The sequence below is a fragment of the Tachypleus tridentatus genome, chromosome 13 (genome assembly GCF_004210375.1).
Source record: "Tachypleus tridentatus isolate NWPU-2018 chromosome 13, ASM421037v1, whole genome shotgun sequence".
Lineage (NCBI taxonomy): Eukaryota > Metazoa > Arthropoda > Merostomata > Xiphosura > Limulidae > Tachypleus > Tachypleus tridentatus.
The window spans coordinates 80,013,660-80,029,591 of record NC_134837.1 but is presented as its reverse complement, the minus strand read 5'-3'; the positions used below and the strand labels follow the sequence as shown (position 1 = coordinate 80,029,591).

Genomic DNA, 15,932 nt, shown 5'->3' with positions numbered 1-15,932 from the left:
ATGACATCTAAAGCACATTCATATTCTTCAAGTACTACTTGGAATCTTTAAAACTCCAAAAAGGGGAATGTAGCGTGTCTCTTAATTGCGATTTTACAACTACGTGTAATAAATGTCCGTCTCCACGCACAGTAGAAAGTCCATTTTACATGCGTTTAGAACCGCGTTATGTTTGCAACTCTGACCTCAAAAAAGGAAAGACCCTTTACTGTTAACACATGACATACTTTTAAAACTTGAAATTCGGAAGATGGTCTGTTTAGAAGCTGCAATTCATTTGTTATAGAATACTGTTGGACGACTTATCCACCAATTAAAAGCAACAACACATATTAGACGAGCTATATCAAGAATAGAAGTACATGATTTGTTTTTATTAAGTGACGTAAATATTGAAACTCCGTACATTCGAATTTTACACGGAGTGTGAAATACGGTAAATTCTGATGTTTCACACCAAGAACTACAGCATCAGTTAAACGACAATGTGAATAATAAATATTCTTGCACCTGGCGGAAACTGGTCAAATTAGAGTTTATACAACCGTTTTACTTTATAAACGTGGGAACTGGCTGGCGATTATAACCACCATCAACGTAAAGTGACCGTTTTTATTTATATATGTTCCCACATTTGGCATCGCTTCACTTCTATGTAGGAACACACAGTACAGAAAATGAAAAAGCTTTTCTTATTAATAATCCATAAATTAAAAAAATAAAATTGGACACATAAGCTCAACTTTAAAGCCAGAAAAGATGACAATTTGTCGATTCCAGAGAAAAAAAAAAAGTTATATTTTAAAACTACAATACCAGTAATGTTTCCATTCAATACTGACATTTTGTCTAACTGTAACACGTTGTTGTCTTCCACATACCTGTTTATGTGTACCTACTGTTTTTACTTATCCCGCATCTAGTAACAAACTATACTCAAACTAAACTGAGATCAGACGGGGATAGAAACGAGGACTGACTAATTCCTCCGTGCGCATACGCACGCTCGAACACACGCACAAACAGTGTTGGACAGACCACCGCTGAGGGTTTCAAGCATTCCTATATTTACAACAGTTTCCCTTTAAGAACGCTACAGAAACAGCAATGCTATAACTAGGCGATCACATGCACAAGACTAATGTACCAGGAACTAAACAGATTTTTTTGTTTTGTTTTCTTTATCTTTTAGTCTTAAGAAGACTAACCTATGTAATGTTAAGGTTTATTTCCTTTTACATATTACGAACTATTACAATTTATTTTATTTTTAATAAAGTTAGCATGTAATAGTATACTTGTTTTCTTTTTCGTAAGTATTGCATACTATAATGTTCTTAATACACCATACTGTATTGTATTACACACTGCACAGCGAATACGTTACCATAATATGGCGCGGGATATCTGGCTTATCCACTTTTTAACTAAAAACTCGTACTTTGAAAATGCGGTACACCTTTTCTTCAAATGTGAATTTTTTCCAGCTTTCTATTTCGGGTAAAAAACAAACGTATCAACGAGCTACAAACATAAATAGGTAAATACACTTCTACAAGTAGCTATACCATAATAGCTAAAATATAACTGTGTTTAATATTAACTTTAGATCAGAGAAAGCTACATACTCAAGGCGAAACTAAAAATCGTGCTAGTAATGGCTTTTCTTACATACTACTTATGAAGATTAACGTGCGTATAAGTGGATATCTTCGTTCTTAGCCGTATTTTCGGCCGTAATCCAAATAATATACGACGAGGTTCAGCCAGCATTGGAGATTTACGTTAGTCCTAAATACATATATTAAACTAAAAATGCAAAACATTCTATATAATAAAAGTACGATTATAATATATAAAATTAAAAAACTGTACAACTCGATACATGTATTAAGTCGTTAAACCCGAACACGTGCTGCCTGAAGTACCGAAGTACCCATACGGCGGTTTGGTTTTTTTAATTACGCGCAAAGCTACTCGAGGGCTATCTACGCAAGCCGTCCCGAATTTAGCAGTGCGAGACTAGAGGGAAGGCAGCTACTCGTCACCACCCACCGCCAACTCTTGGGCTACTCTTTAACCAACGAATTATGGGATTTACCATCATATTATCACTCACGTCACTACGGCTGAAAGGGCGAGCATGTTTGGTGCGACTGGAATTCGAACCCGCGACCCTCGGATTACCAGTCGAATGCCTTAATCACCTAGCCATACCGGGCCATATGTGAAAGGAGAAAACATTTTAGCCAAGTCCATTTTAACAACGTTTTGTATTCTTAGAGGTTATCTTCAGCTTCAATGATATAGTTCACTCGTTCGACAGATCGGTAACAATAACTATGTATATATCCACTGCCTATAAAAAACTTAAAGACTTAATATACGGCTGTTTTTTAAAGTATTACAGTAATTTTTATAATACAATCAATAATGTTAACAACATCCCATTCAAATCTGCACTTAAAACTCGCCCATCAATCTTCAAGTTCAAATATACCACCAAAAAAAAAGTTAATAAAACTCATCCACTAGGCCTAAGCTTCACGTTGACAGATTTTAGTTAAATTCCTGTACCTTTCTCTATGTTGCTGTGTAAGACTGTAAAAAACTGTACAACTGTAAAAGTGAACAACGAAATTTTACAGAATTTTTTTTAATGCAGTTCCACTGTGCATACACCAAAGTTATTACGGGTTTGACGCAAAATCTGGATTACTATTGAGCAATAGTGCAAGTGCAAACTTGTACAAATATATTTTCAAGAAATACGTTGATGAAGGTTCGAATTTTACTTTTTTTCCTCAGAATTTTACATAAAACAACGGCAAGAAAGCTAGGGTAAAGGCTCTCTCTTTTCGTAACAAATATGTACACCCTTCTGCAAATTAATTGAAACAAATGGTCATTTTACAATACTTTCAGCATGGCGGCCGGTGTAGGCTCACTGGACCCGCTAACTTCCTTTAATAGTCATTTTTTCACACAGACGGCGTCATCAGCTGTGATTTGCAATACGGTCGATCTATTTTTGGGATATATGACGAAATTTCGAGAAATATTACGTCATTCGAAATTGCGTTAGAAGGGCAAGGAAACCAGTCAAAAAACAACTTCTTACCAACTCAATAAAGAAAAAACGGTATCAATGGGGTCTGAAATACAAGAACTGGACGCAAAAACAATAGAGGAAGGTGTTATTCAGTGACGAGACTCATTTCTTCGTACAGGGTCAAAGAAGTTTGCATGTTCGCAGATCTCCAGGTGAGAAACTTTGAGAATCTCACATCAATCAGTTGGTAAAACGTCCCTTGAAGATGTTTTGGGGCTTTTTCAGCTACTATGGCGTCGGAGGCTTACATATCATAGAAGGTATGATGCGAGAATCACAGTACATCGAAGTTTTGCAGAGAAGAGTCGTTCCAGAATTAAAAAAGATTTCCAAATGGATCTGGCATTTTTCAGCAAGATCTGGCTCCGTGCCACACATCGAAACTTATGAAGAATTTTATGACTACAACTCGAATAAAGGTGCTGGACTGGCCTGGAAACTCTCCAGACTTATATCATATTGAAAATCTTTGGGCGATTTGTAAAGAAAGACTTTGTGGAAAAGACTGTACTACAAAAGATAAGCTAATTGAGGCCATAATTGAAGTATGGTACCGCGATCCAAAAATTAGTAAAGAGTGCAGTCAACTCGTGGAATCGATGCCAAAGCGGATTAATGATCTTCTGAAAAATAAAGGCGGTCATATCATGTATTAATTTGTGAGTAATTTTTGAATTCTCATAAAAAAATGCAAAAAATTGAAAAAATCGTAATTTTCCGTCTTGTTTCAATTAATTTCCACAAGGGTGTATATTATATAGACTATGCAAGTAAGTTATTGATATTAAGGACGTGAATATTCATTTACATTTATGGTTGTGTACATCAACTAAAACAACTCTCTGCAATGCATATCTGAGAAAATAGTTATCTTACCTACTGTTTTGAGTACTGCATCCGGAGGAAACCCAATTTTGGATGCAATGTGGTCGCTTACAAACGAATATGAAAACAACGTCGTTACTACGTCTGTCAGTCTTGCATATCAACATGGAGAAAGGCTGGCTATATATGTACGGGAATTTAACTATGTCAAGGCGAAGCTTAGGCCTACTGGATGAGTTTTAGTAACCTTTTTTAAGGGGGGGATATTTGAACTTTATGAACAGCTAATAATAAAATTATATTGACATACATAGAATAAATCTCCGGAAGCTGCATAACACAACTACCACACATTCTTTATGATAACCAGTTTCTAAAAAAAACCAACACTGCCAGTATTGGTAATAAAAGACTTTATCACCCATAAATTTATTTTTCTCTAATTAGACACTGAAGAATCTGTGAATCGAAACGTTGAGTGTCCGTTGGTGTTAGAAGCCGTTTATCACGAGCATAAACATATGTATACACCAATATGCGCTGGAAAAATTAAATAACCGACACTAATACCAGATACAAAGTTAATACTGTTAGTATTAATGTGCATGTAGGTACTACAAATTTAAACCACGTTATCCGTTTCAAAACAAGAGTGGCTAACAGTACTATAATCATTATTGGAAATAAAAATCACTAGAAACAAACTAGAAATACCTAAGAATAGGTGTAAGTGTACAATTTTTACTGCAATAAATTTACCCCACGTCTATACCAGTTGTAGTGTAACTAGATTGATCATTTCAGTATCGTTCGGCATACTGACAAGATTAAGTTTGGGCTACCGTTTTACCAACGAATGATGGGACTGACTACAATATTATAACGCCCCACGGATGAAAGGACAAGCATGTTTGGTGGGATAGGGATTCGAACGCGCAACCCTCTAAATGCGACTAAAGCACCATAACTACCATGGCCATGCCGCGCCACCTTGTAGATTAACTGTTTAACAGAAGAAAGAGCATACTTTTTTTTTTTCTTTTGCAGAGTCATTTGGTGAAATAAAATAAAATAAGATGAAAATATATAAAAGGTATTTATATCATTAATAAAATATCATAGCAATTTAAAAAAAAACGAATAAATAATGGGAAAGTGTCACAGAGATTTTAAAATTAGTGTTTAACTTATTATTTTATTACACGCATTCCTAGGCTTTGACTTAAACAATGTTTAAAGAAAAAAGAAGAAAGGCTGCGAAAATAATTATTCATTTGAGGCACTATGCAAAATATCTTCTGCTGCTCTGTCTTTTGGGAAGGGGTTACCTGTCACTTCGGTTGAACGTCAGGGGCTGGGGAACAAGGAAATAGAATGTTGAAAACGCTTTTAAATTGCCCACTCACGTCAGCGGAACTCCATCTGTTGTCTTCAGGTGCTAGAAAAACATTAGTATTACACGTCTGTGCTTATGTTATTACAGCTGGAAAGAAGGCCTCGAAATCTTTGCGAATATGGATCGCACCTGTTTACCCTGCTCGACTGCCCCCACTAATACAGGACGAGCTTGTTTCATCTACTTATCTTACACGTTAATATATTAATCTAATCAGAATGGAAGTACCTTATTTTCATTTTGTATTCATTTTATTTAGTTAGTTTTTATTTTTCATCTTTTTATGTTTATCTTATTCTTATTTGTATTTGGGAGATCAGTCACCTTGCCACAACTACCTGCAGGCAGTAAAGGGTGATATAGATGTGGGACGTTGTGGGCTTGAGCACCCACATCTCGCTCTTCTAATTTCTAATTTTCTCATGTAAGACTAGCGAATTGGAGGTTAAGACTGATAGACGGTGTATCCTCACTGCAATGTGGGTCTTACTTCCATAGTCACCTCCAAAACCTAGGATACATTTTATAATCTCACGTCGTTATACTCAACTTATACTTTTATTTAACATTGTTCACTATTATACCAGACAAAATCCATATAGTAGCTTGTTCAACCGTCAATTCGATGGATCACTGGGTCGTCCCTGCTCTACAGCAATTTTGTTACTATTTATGTGATTTGTATATTTTAGACACTGTAGCGAATGGACATGGAATCCAAGGAATTTGGTACAAAAAGTTAAACGCCAATGGGTTAATATTTCGGGTTTGTTTTGAATTTCGCGCAAAGCTACACGAGGGCTATCTGTGCTAGCCGTCCTTAATTCAGCAGTGTAAGACTAGAAGGAAGGCAGCTAGTCTACACCACTCATCGCCAACTCTTGAGCTACTCTTTTACCAACGAATAGTGGGATTGACCGTCACATAACGCCCCCACAGCTGAAATGGCGAGCATGTTTGGTATGACGGAGATTCGAACCTGCGACCCTCAGATTACGAGTCGAACGCCTCAACCACCTGGCCATACTGGGCCTAATATTTCGAGAAATATAACAGTCAGTACCACTGCTTTTAAATGTTTAGCATACATATTCGACATTTTATATTCTTTATGATGAAGGAAGTTCAATAACGTATTAGGTGATAATTTCACATACCATTCTGAAGGTTTTACTTCAGTTATCAAGATGTAATATCCATACTGAAATCGTTTAGCTTTGAACGTAGGCTCGGACGAATACACACACACAAAATATATACAAATTTTCTGTCTTCATGCATTTCTTTCAATATAATTCACATAACAATAGAGTTAGAATGCCTTATTTCATTACGTATTGTACACAAAACGTATTAAATCCGATTTTAATAAATCTTTACAAATCTAGTACACAAAATCCTTAAGTTTCTTTATCATAGTTCAAAAAGTTATTAATGTTTCATAAATAACTACACACACTTAATACGGACGAGAATTATCAAATAAAACATATACAAGTGATGCAACATAAAAAACAATAGCTTGTATTCTATTGTAACAGTAGTTCCACAACTACTACTCCTTAACGTAATAATGATCTGTATTCTGTAATGTGGCATCACCATTATTACACAAAGTAACGACAGGTTGAATTCTACTGTAATACAGTAAATCCAAGATGCAAGTCGTAAAAATTGTATGAATACTCCCTTTCAGCAAACAAGTCTAAGAAAGTAGAGTAAAAACAGAAATCTGCCATATTCAGTATCGACAGGGTTTTTCGTACAATACCAAAAAATCATCAAATAAATTGGTATACGATAGAGCAGCGGTCTTGGGCTAGGTAGGCTTTACAAAGCAAGTAAAGTGTAATTGTTATCAATTTTTAAGTCATTTACAAATCAAAATTAAGGTACGGATTAATAACATTTATTATTATTATTTATAACACCAACCGTTTACTTATTTCAATTAACTATCTTTCAGAGCTGACAAACCAGCAAGTTTTACTATTCCCAGCACATGTCAAACAAACACATAATCAATGGGGAAAAAACTATATTTGCAATTCTGAGAAGTTATGAATATAAACAAACAATAATATGTTATCACAAGCCAACCATACTATTTCTGCCATGACCAGTGCCGACAAGGCTTTTCCGTTAATATCATGGATCATCAGGCCGACAGATATTGTAGCGGTTTGTAAGCTCTTGTTTATATCACTGATTGAATGAAAAGCAGTTTAATGATGTAAAACACATCAAATATATGAAGAGTAACTATTATCAATTTTAATTTAGTAATTTTGAAATGTTTTCTGTTCATGGGAAGTATACTTGATGCTAGCATCAGGAAAGAACCTAATCTACTTAACAGAATGTCATATGCTTACCAACTGTTGTAACCTAAATTTTTACATGTCGAAAAGTAGTTTGATAAAACTCTCAGCCTTTATTAAGGTATTAAATAAATGCCATGTTAACTACATGGCATATTTTCATCCTCACAATGCAACGGTAAAATAAGTCACAACCTAAACTGCTTGCTGCGAGCGATTGATAAGATGATAAACCAGGTGGAAATAGTGTTATCGCAAAACTTTTACCTAGAATATTTACTGCGCAGTAGCGTTTTTACGTGTTTTAAATCTATCTAATAACAAAAATGACTGGACGTGTACTTTGTATATTATTAAAATACCACACTTGCAAACAACCAGTATTGTCTGCAAGTGTACGATTGGCCCATATTTCAGTTGGTTAATGGTATAGATAGATCTGCTGTTTATTACAAGTTCACACACAATAACGGGCGTACAAGCCTTTCCTTTTCAAGCAATGTTACACGATCGTTTCACTGACGTTAAGCCTACTTCATTATGTTATGATATTCTCGTTTTACCGAAGGGCCATCGTATTATATGAAAAAAGTATCTTTTCAAGTAAACAAACTCCACGACAAATATAGCATAATAAACCAAGATAAAAACATTTTAAAATGGACAAACAGTACCGTATTCGAATGGCTCATTTAACTGGGTAAAAAGGCATAAGCTACATTTATATGCAAAAACGGCTCGTTTGGGTTGAGAAAATATTTTACATAGAAGAGCGAACAACGTTTCGACCTTCTTCAATCATCGTCAAGTTCACAAAGAAAGAGGTAACTGACCGGAAGCTGACCACATGTTTGAAAGGGGTTGTGTAACTGAGTGTCGAAATGTAGAGGGCGGTATTATATAAAAATATAAATAAAAAATATAAAAATAAATATAAAATTTTTTGCATATAAATTTCTCAACAAGTGGGTTTCTCGACATCACTGCATAAGCTACATGTTTAGCTCTCGTTTGCCAAGCGATTCAGTGTACAGTAGAAGGTAGAACCAGTTTATTTTAAAATCTCAACGGTTCACAATGAACCGTTTATACCCTTTACAATGCTTAATAGTGTAGGGCTTTTATCTGTCCTTTACTTGTACATTACCAAAATTGAACATGAAGGGGAAGGTACGAGTCGCACCACGTGTAAATTTGTTGTAGTATTTTTAACAAAAACTAATGTAATCTAAAGATTGTATTAAATACTCAACATATTTATATTGATATCACATTAACAATGAAATACAAATATGTTTATAAGTGATTCAAATTTAGCTGGCACATTTTCAATATCATAAAAAGTTTCCGTTGTAAAAGGCGTGGCTTAACGAAAATATGATTGGTTTTGTATCTTCAATATGTAATACGGCTAAATCCAAATGTTTGTTAGATACACTTTGCAAGTAAGAGGAATATGAGCGAGCGCGTTAATTGCGTGAAGACGAAAAAAACCCTTGTTAAGAAAATTAGTGCAACAATCTAATGTTGCAATCGATTCTGCAATGCAAGTGTTGCTGTAAAATAGTTTTACATTACTCAGCCAAACTATACTACTACTACTATTGTTAGACATGCGCTTTTTGTTTGGTTAGTTTCGTAGGCAACTGTATTCTTTACTGGCCGGTTAGTTTCAACGTATTTCGCGTCATTACCTTAAGTCAATTACTTCAGCGTGCAACCACCGTTGAAGTTAACAGATTTAAAACTACACCCGCGACAAAAGAATTTCAAATGGAGCCTGTAAATATTTATTTCTCCATAAACGAATCACAGTTACGTTAATTAATAATTTAAGCGCAGTTTAGTTATTCAACGGACTTTTTTAACGGATTTTTCATTTTCGATAGTTACTGCTCAGTTATAGTGGGCCCGGCATGGCCAAGCGTGTTAAGGCGTAATCTGAGGGTCGCGGGTTCGCATCCCCGTCGCGCCAAACATGCTCGCCCTTTCAGCCGTGGGAGCGTTATAATGTTACGATCAATCCCACTATTCGTTGGTAAAAGAGTAGCTCAAGAGTTGGCGGTGGGTGGTGATGACTAGCTGCCTTCCCTCTAGTCTTACACTGCTAAATTAGGGTTGGCTAGCACAGATAGCCCTCGAGTAGCTTTGTGCGAAATTCAAAAACAAACAAACAAACAGTTATAGTGTTACAGCTGAAAGATTGAATCACTTAATATTCGTGTTATCCAGTGCACTAGCTCTAACTTTGTTTGCTACGTATGTATACTAAAGTAACCCTAGGATACCAGAATTAAATGTTCAATCATTAACACGAAGTAATATCAGGTCAGAGATCCCACGCTGGCGTTTTAGGGTTTACAAAGAAAATAGACTCACTTAGCTTATAGGCCTCTTCACTACTAGTACCAAGTAGTGACGTGAAGAGACCTTGACACTGCTTTGTGACCTTTACGTAAAGACATAATACCTTTCCATAACTCGGGTACATCACATATTTACTATTACCTTGTCTCATACTGTGCTGAGACACACGGTACAGGTTATTTCAGTTCAGATGTTGTGCAATAAATATACGTTTTACACAAGCATATCTAGAATTTCAAAAAATGGCACGTGATCGATAACTCAGGTTAATGTTAACTCTTCTCCCCAAGCCACCCGAAAATTAACCATATTGAGTTAAGGGAGCAAATCTCTGTTTTATCCTAATTTAGATCATTGAAATAATCATTCGGATACGAGCTTATATCCTTAAAAAAATGCATAAATACCATTTTAAAACAAGACGTAAGTTAAAAAGGTCCCAATAGTGCTACTGATGAAACACCCAAAACTTTAGAAACAAGTCATGCAGTACTTCTAGCACAAAAAATAACTTATTATAAACTACTCTACAGCCTATCAAATATGACTGGGCAATTAATTCCATCTTATAGTATATCCTAACCTCACATTTCGTGGCTAACTGACTTAATTAATTTAGTGAAATCTTCACCAAAAAAGCTGAAGGAAAGTGTAGTCGTGACAGTCAAACTTCGGTAAATTCCTTTGTAAACCAATCAAAATTAAGATAATTCGTGAAATATATCTGTGACGTAGTCATAGAATAAGTATTGGTGAAAGATCATTTATATTAACAACTTCTATTGTACAGAAAAGCCAGCGCGTTTCGGTAACCACGTTCCAACAATGGCTTTTATTTCACGTTGCTTAGCAACAAAGTATAATCTACTATTGTTAGTGTATGTACTGAAAGTATAAAATGTAAATACAGTAAAACTGGAAAATATTTGTTAATTAAAGAGGTTTGTTTTTTATTGTACAAATTGATAAGTCGTTTAGAATTAAGCAATTTTCTATTATAAGTTTAAAATTCGAGGAATTTTTTTGTTTTTACTTTCAAGACAAATTTTATGCGCTTGGCTCTAAGCTAGGTGATCCCACACTACCTCTTCATTTTAGGCTTATTAATTAAATGAACAGTCACTACAGTTAAAACGTTTCATGGAACGCACACACCCTCAGGCCCCCATCACTAAAATCGTATTTTGATAAATCAAGCGTGGCGTGACACATACAAGGTTTTTAAGAGATTACATGAACCGTCGAATACCACCAAACTTTTGGGAACGAACTTTGCATTCTACTTTCAAGTGTTACGATTAGCTTTCATTAAATGTAGTGAAAACTTCCCACAAATCCTCCCCATAAAATCAGTAACACGCGTCGGATATTATGCTAACTCGATCACACAATTATGTAGTTTATCAAAATATCAGACATTAGTCACATCAAACACTGAAACAAAGACAAAAACAAAAAAAGATAAAACAAGTTTCAATCTGTGCTAGAAAAATTACAGATTTTAAAATGGTTCCATTGATATTAAGTTCTTATATCATAAGTTTATTTTTATTCTCTACCCTACTTTTGGATACGAAAAGCAAGAGAAGTGTGGACGGGAGGGAAAGGGGTTTTATACACTCGTAAAACTGAGGTGTTGGGTTTCTAGTGCGAGTTAGATGCAAGCCAAAGATTTCTCAACAAATAGCATTACTGCAATTTAAATGTATTTCTTAAATTCGTCGTCGAAAAGTTAGAGCAAAAATTGCATATAAAATTAACATTTTTGTTTTCTATTTCACTAAAATAGAAAACCCAGTAAGTCTAATTTTATATGATATTCACTAATCTTATAAACATGTGTAAATTAATGTCAAAATGTTTTACAAAAAGTACTAAACAAAACGAGTATACGTGTTAACTCTAACGATCATACAGAGAATCAACGAAGGTATTTGCAAATCTGTTTCTGGTAAAAACAGAAAAGTGTTGACCATTAACTAATTTAACTCGCGAGGTTAATGTTAACATGGTTTTATTTTATATATATATAAAATTTAGTTTTTATTTCATTTTGCTTTTTAGTAATAGTTTCAATTTTGAGTGTTTGACGTTAATTTTACTTTACACTATGCTCCGAGTTTTAAATTAAAATCACCTGTTTGTATAGTAATTCTTTCAAGTGTGTTACTACTAGTAATTACTCTTGGTAATTAACATCTTGTAATATGAACAATATACAAATTAAATGAAAAGTAATAGAAGTATAATTTTAGTAATTAAGTATCTTCCTTTTAAAAAACGATAACTTAGAGGTTCCAGTTAGCTATGTTCCAGATCGTAACCACAACACTGATTACAGTGGCCAGGAGAAATATTTAAGCTTGAAATATACAACTTATTAAACAATTTTGAAAAGTAACTTATTTATAGTTATTAATTTCTATTACGACTGTATGTGATAAAAAAGGTTTACTCTGTGCTGACTATTATGCCTAATAATAAACTTGGTAAAATTCACATTGACCCTTTACTTCATTTTCAAATATCATAAGAAGATTTGAGACTTATGAATTTGAGAGAAAATTACTTAAAATTCGAGTTAAATTCTTACCGACTACTGTTGCTGTTTTTAAATTTTAATTTTCGTTCGTGATCTTTTTGAAGAAACATTTAATTTTCGTTTAACTTTCAGATTTCGTTAAAGAAAATATCGCTGGGTACACAGAACATACTGTAACTTTAATAAGTAGTTTCAGTTCACATTAACTATTTTAACTGGTAGTAGTAAGGGTAATCTAAAAATAACGTCACCCAGCTTTGCTCAGTATTATTATTTTACAGAAGGTCCTCATGTACTTCTCTAAAATGTATGTACTGACTTAGTCTTTTAAAGTTTTATCATTAGACATCGAGTATAGTGCATCTCTATACTTTCTAAAACCCTTATTCATAATAGTAACAAAATATTCGTAACTGGATCATTTTTGAAACACTTCTTTGCAATGATGACTTGCAACAGCAAATTATAAGATATAAATAACCCCATACATATTTATACACAATAACAGCTTAATAATAAAAAATACTATAATAATATACTTTATTAAGATATTATAAAAGAAATTATTTTGCGAAATTCTGCAAATTAAGAATTTCCACAAACACTCCGCTTTTTTACAGAAAGCAAATTATAATACGTGTCAACTCTGAGGCATACCTTTATTCGGTGACAATTATAAAATTGTAACACATTTACTAAATATTGTCATTTTCATTTTTCTTTTTTTCCAAAGGCAATAATTAGTATTATTCTTCAAAATTAACGAGAAAACGAGTCCCTTTTTAACATTTATTAATACTGTTCGTGTACCTTGAAAGTTGAAACAATGAAAATAACCAAATTATGCTTTAGTAATTGTTAATGTTAGGTCAGCCATGTTAGTAAGTTCGTATCTTACTTGCTACTACTATTAGTCTTACAAACGAATTTCAAAATCTGTTTCTAGAAATTAGGTCACACTGCCTAATTCTAGAAATAAAACCAATGTCTTCTCATTATTAATATATTACTATTTAATTATTTATATACTCTGATAAAACCTACCTTTTTAGAACATTGCAGTCATGTATAACATAAAAATGTTATAATTGGCTTGCAAACAACGAAATCTAATTGGGGTAATACTAACGTACGTATTTCTAACAAATAAACAAAGCTAGAGATCAGAATAACAAGGCTCGTACGTGACGTTACACAATCTATCGCCTAAGCACCCTTTGAATACTAACAGCAACTCAGACGTCAACTAAATATTCACATGATAATATGCACAGCCCGATTCTTAACATATCACAACGTTTTGAAAAAGCACCAGCTATATTAACGTAGGCTATTCACTCTGTCACATGAACCTTCTTCCTTCGCTGAACTTTCCGATCGACAACACCAGTTTCTAATGAACGTAAGATAGAGAAAGGCGCTAACAGTATAAGTTAGGTAACGCCATATCGATCATCCACAGAGAAAAACAAAACACAAATGTATAGGTATTCCTCAGAGAATTTCTTCCTTTCGAAAGGTAGTATGCTATTTCTTTTGTCGTTGCTCAAAGTAAGCTTCTATCATATGATAAGGAATATAATTCACTACTCTCAACTTCACGCCCTTTCGGTTCAAACTCTAAAATACGACTGCGCTAAAACCAGACTGTTTGCCTACTGTCCCCAGTCGACTCCCGTCATTACGGGTTTTACAGAAGTACGTGGCTCTGAGACGAGTATACTGTAGTATAGGGTAAGTAACTATCGATGGAAGATCGTGGGATGGGTGCGCATAATATTGTATTTGCAAACATTGTTAACAGTATTAATTAACCCTTTCTTTCCTATATCTAGTTGTATTGATGAGCCAGGCACCACATGCACTTTCACTGTGACATTTCTAACCAGATTTTTTCTAACTAGCTGTGCAGCGATTTCGTTGAGTGTGAAGGAACTTTCATCAGTAGAAGGTTTGCTTTCTATATCGAAAGGAAGACCGGATAGTAACACATGTTTCTGATGGCTGTTTCTGTTGGGAAAATGTTACCATAGTATTGTTATTTAAAAACCCGAACTGTTTTCACCAATACTGTGTTAATCTTTAAGTAATGTTTGGTTGCACACTGGCACAATACATTCAATTTACTTACCTCCACTCTATCACTACACTAACTGTATTATAACAGCTTTCTGCTATTAATCGGTAAACTAAAATCACTGACGTCATTGAACGAGCCTGGCGTACCTACTCCAAATGGCAGAAATATTCTCAATATATTTTGTTTGAAGAACTATACCTGTACGTGTCATACATTTTTATAGTCTTTTTATAAATCATTGACATGATATAATGAATGTCCATATCAAATTTTGTTTTCTTCTCGTAACAATAATGTAAACTACAATGTTGAGCGTAGTAATACAGTTAAAGTAAGCAGTAAATGGCGAGGATGACCTAATCTCATGAAGGCACAATCAAGTTCCAGTTTACGCTTAGTAGCTTAAATATGACGTATTCGTGTTGCTATTGGTGCGTAGAAATGTAAGCATTTACAGTGAATGTCTCTTCATCAGCGCTACGCGACAGAATAAATAAAAAAATATGAACAAAAGTGGTAATGAGAACAATGATAAGTAAAGTTTATTGGCGTTTTTTCTTAACAGGAAATTTTGTTTGTTTATTTCACAACTCAGTACAGTGACATGTCGTCAATATAATTTTCTATGCTAATGTCCCTAATTTTACAAAAACACGGTATTTAAACCCTGTATATATGGTAATAATTCATCAAAAGTTGTATTTAATTCTGTACAACTGTTTTATTTCGTACTGAATGAGATTGCGAGACATTATCAACATACGCACGGTACTCGATGGGCGCACGTATTTGATTAAACACTACATTAGAATCTGCGGGTAATAGACAATAATGTGATTAAATATTCAGAATATTTTGAAAATGAAATAAATTAACGCTGAAATTTGATTAAATCAGCCTTTCTTGTTTAAAAGCGGGTGAGAAAATTTGGAAACTTCCCAAAGCAGTAGTTCGAGGTTATAGGATATTCTTTACGATGTTATATATCACATGTTTATATCATTCACACATAAGAGACAATACGATTAGACTTGTTTTTTTCTTACAGATACGTTCATAGCATCTTTCCGAAGAAATGTGCTATTTCATATTTTGAACCAAAACGTAACATGCCCACAGTTGAAAAAGCAAAGTGTGTTCAACGAAATATGGAACCTTGTTGGACCTTGGGAACCGCAGCCGGGCACGTCAATACAAGGTGACGCGCGACCCCAGGTAGCACGAAATGTTCAAGCCATTATTAAAATATCTGTGTTTATTACATTTTGTTTTAAATTATCCAAACCTAC

General features: G+C 34.2%; 1 protein-coding gene across 3 annotated transcripts in view; it reads right to left on the bottom strand.

The window, feature by feature from the left end:
• Positions 1-14,719, bottom strand: part of LOC143240344 (uncharacterized) — a 96,559-nt gene extending 81,840 nt beyond the window's left edge. For all 3 annotated transcript variants that reach the window (XM_076482614.1, XM_076482618.1, XM_076482615.1), the window contains exon 1: positions 13,608-14,719. The gene's annotated coding sequence lies outside the window, so the exon portion shown is untranslated. The remainder of the gene's footprint in view (positions 1-13,607) is intronic.
• Between the last annotated feature and the right edge of the window lie 1,213 nt (positions 14,720-15,932).